Genomic DNA, 7,737 nt, shown 5'->3' on the forward strand with positions numbered 1-7,737 from the left:
TTTTGTATGTATGTAAAGTATGGATGATGTTCTGCATGAGGATATTTTACATTTTAGTTTGTTTTTACTTTGTGTTCATTTGTCTTCTATATATAAAAAAAAAAAAAGTAATAATTTTGTGAGAACCAGAGGTCCAGTTGAAGTAACTACTGAGAGGTTGGCTTAGAGGGAATTTTGTTTTGACTGTAAGATGGGTGATTTTTAAAAACGGTTGATTTGTGAGAGTGCTCAGCCACATTTCTATGTACATACATACTGCTGCTAACTGATGGTGTGTCAGAGCACTTCAATAACCAAAAACTGTTTCACCTGTTTTCATCTTCTTCTTGTTTCCCCCCTCAATGGTACATCTGCTCACATCATTGTAGTTTAACGCTGTGTGAGAGGGCTTTGGAGCGGTGCAGCAGGAGTGTTCACACTAGGCACTCGCTGCACTAACACCCCCGATCTCGACCCTGTTGCCACATTTCACGTCTCAGTGCTAACTTGTACAAAAAATACTTAATGCAAATGTAACATGCCATGAGATTGTCTTTACATTTGAATTTGAAATTATTTAATAGATTCTGACCAGCTGTTTAAGAATTGTGAGCCAATAGCTGCCCTGCCAGGTGTTTTTTCTGATTTGAACAGTTGTTGATTACTTTTTTTTTTTGGCAGGGAAGAAAAAAATATTATTTGGAAGTTTGGCAAACCTATATTATAAAGAGGAAAAAATTGGCACCAACACATTATTGAATTAATACATTCATACAAGTGGCATGTGGACGTAAATGGGGTCTAAAAGAATATCTATTGTTTAATGTAATTTGAAAGTTTAGAGGAGATAAAAAGGTCACCCTGCTTTTATAAACTATTCTTCTGAAATGTATGGATTAATATGGTTTTATTTGCTCTCATTAGGTTGTCCTGACACTAGCTCCTTTGACACTGTGATAGAGTTGACTAGCAGTCAGAATTACGGCCTTACGCTTTCAGCCTTACCTGTCCTCGAAAACTCAAAAGAGCTTTTTTTACCATTATGTTCATTTATTTAACCAATTAAGCGGTAGGAGATCTCTGTGCTCGTCTTTTGTTAATGGCCCGCAATTATGAAGTTTAGAATGTAACACGAAGTACACTAGAGAGATGATTTTGGGTTATCAATTATGCTTTGATGGGAAATAATTCTTGCTTTTTCCAAAGTATTCAATAAAATGCAGTAATCAGCCAAAATAGTAGTCTGTGTATTCCCATTTTTATTTGAGGATGCATCTGAAAACACCTAATAGACTGCTAGAAATTGGTTCAAAGAGTTAAATCAGCTCATTAGATAGCACTAACATGAGGTTTAATATAGCTGACTGATTGACTTGAAGACAGAATATTTCCATGGATACTTGTTGTTAGTTTTGCACATAATGGATACAGTGCCATAAAATGAAATGTTGACATTACGCTGTCTGTTTATCTGTTGATAAGCAAAGTGGCTACAGTTTATCCTTTGGGGGACATGGATGTGCTTCTAGCAAATGATATGACCGGTCTCTGAACCATAAATGTCAAACTCATGGTTGGTACTAGAGGGAAACTCGGGAGATGTCGACATGCTGACCATAAATGTCTGTACGAAATAACATGGCAGTCCGTTCAATAGTTCAAAGAGTTACTTATTCAGTAGAGATGTTTCCATCTGGAACAAAGTGGTGGAATGACCAACCAGCAGTGCTGTCCCTGAAGCAACAATGTTATACGTGAGAGTGCCGGGTGCATATAGCTTCAATACACTGTAGGACATCTCGGCCACACTTAGCTTATAGCGTTGTTTAACATCCGTCTTACTCTACTTTCACAATGAAAACCACTTACAACAGTATTCTACCTTCTGAGTAAACAATCTGTTTATTTTTATTAAAAGAAATTGGAACAAACTATTGGATGTTATACAGTAGCAACTGGCATGTTCAACAAAAGATGAACATTTATTTTGACCTCTTCTCCATATGTCATATTGCTCCCAGGGAATTCTGTAAATGCTCCACTGGTGGTTTTTTTTTAATGGTTAGTATAGCTCCATAACTGCAGCGTCCACAGAGCAAATGCATCTTCGCACAGGCTGACAAGTTTGGCTACGGACTGCAAAAGGACAGAAAACATCCACCCATTTGTCTTAAGTGCCCGAGAATAAATGTACTTCTGGCAAAGGGTCACTGGAGTGGCTTATAGGGCACAAAGATAGGATTCTTCACTTTCCAGCCCTGCTTTTTCTTCCTCCACAGCACTATTAATCCAAGGGACTCGGCCGTTCATTTTTCATCCTCACTCCTATTGCACTTACTACCAGCGTAGCGCTGGAGAAACAGATAGGAGCCGCAGGTAGAATATCGACAAGGCTTTGTGTTAATTATCCCGTGGAATGGATGGCAGGGAAGAGCGGGGAGGATTAACTCTAATCTATAACTTGCATTCTTCGTTGGATTAGTCCGCCACTTCAAAGATATCATTACACAGAGGCATGCTCTTAACTCCAGACTATGGGTAATTGTTAATGTTCTTATTCATACAGCAGCATTTTCAGACGTTGTGTTGCCTTTTTCCAGGATGATCTAAGTCAGGGGTCCCAAACTGGCGGCCCACGGGCCACATCCGGCCCATCCCCCCTCTCCATCTGGCCCACGACGGGTGTCAAAAAAATTAGAATTTTTTTTTTTTTTGTATATATACTTGTTTCATACAATGTTAACTACCCCTTGTGATAAAAACCCAATTATATTTGTTTAAAAAAGTTAAATAAGTATTTTGTTTGCGCTATACAAAGGTCAGAGGTCGTGGTGCTGCGCATGTCCAGCCTTGACTGCAACGTTTTTCCAAAGAAGCACGCGGGGCTGACGTTTACTTTGTTTTACCACAAACGGCAAAGATGTCGCTTTCCAAGCAGAAAAGAAAGGTGGACTGAAAACACAGACAGTTTCAAGAAAAGATGGACATTGTAGTGTTTTTTGTGAAGCTCAGTGGAAATGCTACGTGCCTGATCTGTAAGGAAAAAGTCGCAGTTTTAAAGGAATACAATATGAAATGTCAGTACTCGTCTAAACACGGAGAGCATTATGAGAAGTATAAAGGAGAGGGGAGGGAGCAAAGAGCAGAATGTTGACATGGCCCTCCTATGAGACGACGATACCAGCAGCGGCCCTACGCCAATTTGAGTTTGAGACCCCTGATCTTAAGGATTTTTTTAAATATTTTGGCATGTGCAAAGAAATCAATAACAAAATAAAAGCTGCAGATGGAGCTGTTTTATCCTTGTTGTGGAGCTGCTCTCTAAAAGGTTGTAGTAGTAGACCATCTGGATTGACACTATTTAATTAATGAAATGGTGAGTAATTAATAATTAGACAAAAAAACTATTTTGGCAAAGGATTTGACAGTTTGGGGTACGCTAATGATACCACTGTCATGTCTGAAGCTTCAGATGGTTAAAGACTGGTAAAGGGGAAACTGCTGACCTGGCATAATCCCAAATGTGTTGCCTTTGCATGGATTCAGATATACAATGTTAATTGGTGAGCTCTAGCTCACTGGAAGGCAGATTTTGTTTCCTCTAGACAGAGCCAGGCCAGCTGTTTTCAGGCTTTGTGCTCAGATAATTGGTTGATTCATCGCAACAGATATCTGATATGATTATAGTATCAATCATCTGTCCTAACTCTTGGCATGAAAGCGATTCCCAATCTGATGAACTATTTCTTTAATACTTTTTGGCTGAAACATGAGATGTGCCGATCCATCACGCCACCGTTCAAAATCCCTCAGCCTTTGTGAAGGAAACTGCAGTTTTCAAGTGATGAGTTCCTGTTTAATTTAGTTGTGAGGGAATATTCTGCATTTGATGAATATTTCTTTCTTTTTTCAAAGTGCTATCCAAGTGCCCAACATGTAAAACTCAAATGGTGCAATGAAAGCAAATAGTGCAATACACCAATTCAAACATGAAATTCAGAAATATGGAAACTAACAAACAGAACCATTTGATAATTATGATACAGTACAGATTATCAATACATATGTTGACTCAATGCAGTTGGTCTCTACTCAAATATTGATGCTATCTCTACAGTTGGACTTCTCCTCAACCACTGGTCAATGAGTTGCATCAGCAAGTTTACCTCCCGAGCACACAAGCAAAACATCAAACATCTCTTCATGTCACTGCAATCTTTTCATTGAGCCTTTAAGGTAAAACAGGCCATTCCCATGTATGCCCGACTTTAAAAAAATGAATGACAGGTTAAATGCCTCACAGATCATGCCTATATAGAAGCCCTTGCTTTAAGTACACTTAAACTATGCCCTTCCATCCCTGTGCTTTAGTTATCTGGCATTCTGACTGTTGTTGGGTCCTCTGTATGCTGCTATAGCCGCAAAGGATCAGTGACTTTGTGTGGGTGCCCATTTGTCTCTGTTTATTGATACGGATTGGAAGTGGCAGCCTCCCTGGGATTCCAAGCATGTGCAAGCACTGTACCTGGCCATACAGTGTGCCTTTCTAGGTGTACGGGGATCACAGGTGTTAAAGGTAGACTGTCACTGTGTGCTCCTGTTTTATAATATATATATAACATCTTGCCCATCTTCATAGATATCTATTTAGGAATGTGAAAAGTCCACTAATTAAAGTGTCACAGACACAGCCAGTGATCCTTAAAGTTAATGATAGCCTTATAATGAAGTTGTCACATCAAAATGAAACAGAAATGTTGTTAAGTGCTAACGTACTATTTTGCTAAATGACACTTGATACTCAACATTCCCTAGTTATTTGAAAAAGAGCTGAATATAATTGGGGTTTCAAGTGTTGATCAGACAAAACAAGCAATTTAATCGTCACCTTGGGCTTTATGACATTGTAATTTCCGTTCCATTTTCACTATTTTATTTATTTATTTTATTAACGAAAAGCTTAATTGGCTCATTTAGAAAATATTTGGCTGTTTAACCTGCACTGAAAATACTGGGCTTTAGAATAAAAGTCCTTGAGGGCTTTCTGGCAAGCATTTGACACTCACCCATGCCTAACAGAGTAGCAGTAAATGCTTTTCATATATTACACGTTTTCACATGTAATGATGGTAATATATGAAAGCAAACGCTGTCATGCAACTTGTTCTTGGCACCAGGCACAGCCATCTCAACATCAATGAATGCCAATGAACATTTGATGAAAAATCAAATCACGGGGTGATGACAGAGTACAACAAAAATAAAATGTCATATGCTGTAGAAGAACAGAGACAGGAACAGAGACATGGAGTTGCTCGGCGAATCTACTTCTCGTCTCAGAGTATTACAGTATTTATTATGCTGCAGGCTGTGGGGAGTGCAGCCAATACTAATCAGACAGGTGGCCACCAGGTGCTCCAATGGTAATATTGTATTCTGTTTCTGTCTCATCTCCCGCTTGCACATATAGTGTTGACTAGTAGCCCAATCACATTACTGCAGCATTTCCTCACTAGTATCACCACAGAGTGTTTCCGGATATGACTATGATGCAAAAATGAACCTTTATATCAAACCAAATATCAAAGCAGTGATCTGTCAGATTTTTAGTCCCGTGATATTATTCTGATTATTTTGATTTGACGTGATGATTTTTTATGATTATTTTATTATTTAAATCAGTACATCTCTCGTTTTAGACTGAATCGGAATCACCTGCATTGTAATCACTTGGATGTACTTACACAGAAATAGAAATAGCAGCTAGGAACATGGACATGTTCCTTGGGGACCGGGACGACAGTAGAGAAGGTCCAGGGATCTGTTGATGATCCGTGTGAAGATGGGAGCCAGCTGGTCAGCGCAGACTGTCAGGCAGAAGGGAGAGACGCCGTCTGGGCCTGGTGCTTGCCTTAACTTCTGTCTGTGAAAGAGCTGACATGAAAATAACTTGTGTGTCTGTGTGTTTATACAATATTATTCATTGCTGCGTCGACTGAAAAACACACTTTTAGTTCTCAATCTGAGGTGAAAATATTTTATTTTATTTTTTAAGAATTCAAACAATGTAGATGTAGATAGGCATAGGCTTGTTTTCTTATTTAATTGCAATTCACTTCACAACCTTCCAGGTTTAAGTGCATTTTTCTCGAGGATAGTGTGTCTTGGGACCAAATGTAAGGTTTTCCTGGAAATGGATGGTGATGTATGGAATTGACCACTTTATTGATCATCTGTAAGGGCAGAGGGCCCTGATCGATCTATCGATCAAACTATCCATCCATCAAAACATTTTAGCCTCTAAAAATGACTTTAAAGTTATTTTGCCACCTCTAGGATCTTGTCATCCCAGGCGAGTTATCTAATCAAATCAAAATAGATATCAAATTAAAACATTGCTCATTCCTCGGATTTCAAGTGTGTTATGTTCCATATTAAATCTTTAATGCTAATGTAAATCTAATATGCCAGTTTGAACGTGCCGTCGTTTTGTTTACTTTTTTCTCTCCCACCGGGCTTCCCCTGGTAACCCCGAGTTTAAAACGTCACCACGCTGTGAACTGTGGGTAATCCCTCAGGTAGAGTCTACGGAAAGCGGCTGGTTTTGAACATGACCGCTCTCTTTTCCTGCCTGGTGAATTCGTGTATTTCCAACTCCAACCCTCCGGTTTAAATGAGCTGTAACACCGGGTTTTTGTGAAGAACTGAAATATTTAATTTGTTTGGGTCTTGACGGGGCCTCACGTGTCCACGAGCCTCTTTCGTCACTCGAGCTAGGTGCTTTCAGTTAGCCTCGGCGTTAAATACGAAAGAACGCGCATTACGCAAATACGTCATATAATGACGTCGCGAGGAACAAAAAACAAGTCCCGACCCGTCAAATACCAGCAAGTAGACGGTCGTGATGCTAATTCACCTCCAAGTCAACATGCAGTGTGTTTCTCCCGGCGGTGGATTTAACGAGTCTGCTGGACCTCAAACTGAACCACGTGACATATTTCCCAAGGTGGATGGTGGTGACCCTACATCTTCTCAACTGGATAAACCGGATAAAACCCGGCATCACATCATCAGTGGTGAGTCTGAACTTTTCTCATGCTTTCCCTGAAACAAAACTGATGTAAATCATTGGACTACAGTTGCATAATTGCATTGCTCAACACATTGCATTGCTAAACAGGTGATGTGATTGAACTCTCTAGAAGGGGCCAGATGTGCTCTTGCAATTGTGTGAAACTGTTTTTTTTTTTTTTGGTCCACAAAACAACAAACAAAACATTTATTCAGTAAAATTAACAATTAGTCATAGTACAAAATCTCTTAAACGAAAAAAGGTATTTTGTTCATCCAACACCTAAACCAATCGACTCGTAGATCAGGGTCGAGTGAAAATATTTCCCATCATGCCCTTTGCGGTCAGTAGAGAGCAACTGCAGCTACCGGATTATACGCTCAATGACGTCAAAGATGGAGAAATTGGTCTGTTGTCTCTACGCGAACGGTTAAAATCAAGCTTTTCTATTTGAGGGAAATTGAATGGATGAGTGCTTGTCTTAAGTAGAAATTTAAGTTCCTTTGCCCACAAATAGATGTTTCAGGCCGTCAGTGTTATCATATTGTCCCTGACATGATAGTGTAAATGGATGGAGTTTCCGGAAGAGAAATAATCCAAGAGTAAATCTGGCCTAATCCCCTGAAATGTCTGGAAAGGAATCATTGATAAGCGGTAGCCATAAAGGAAAGCAGATAAGGCCTGTA

This window comes from Eutrigla gurnardus (assembly GCF_963514095.1).
Source record: "Eutrigla gurnardus genome assembly, chromosome: 13".
NCBI classification, from domain to species: domain Eukaryota; kingdom Metazoa; phylum Chordata; class Actinopteri; order Perciformes; family Triglidae; genus Eutrigla; species Eutrigla gurnardus.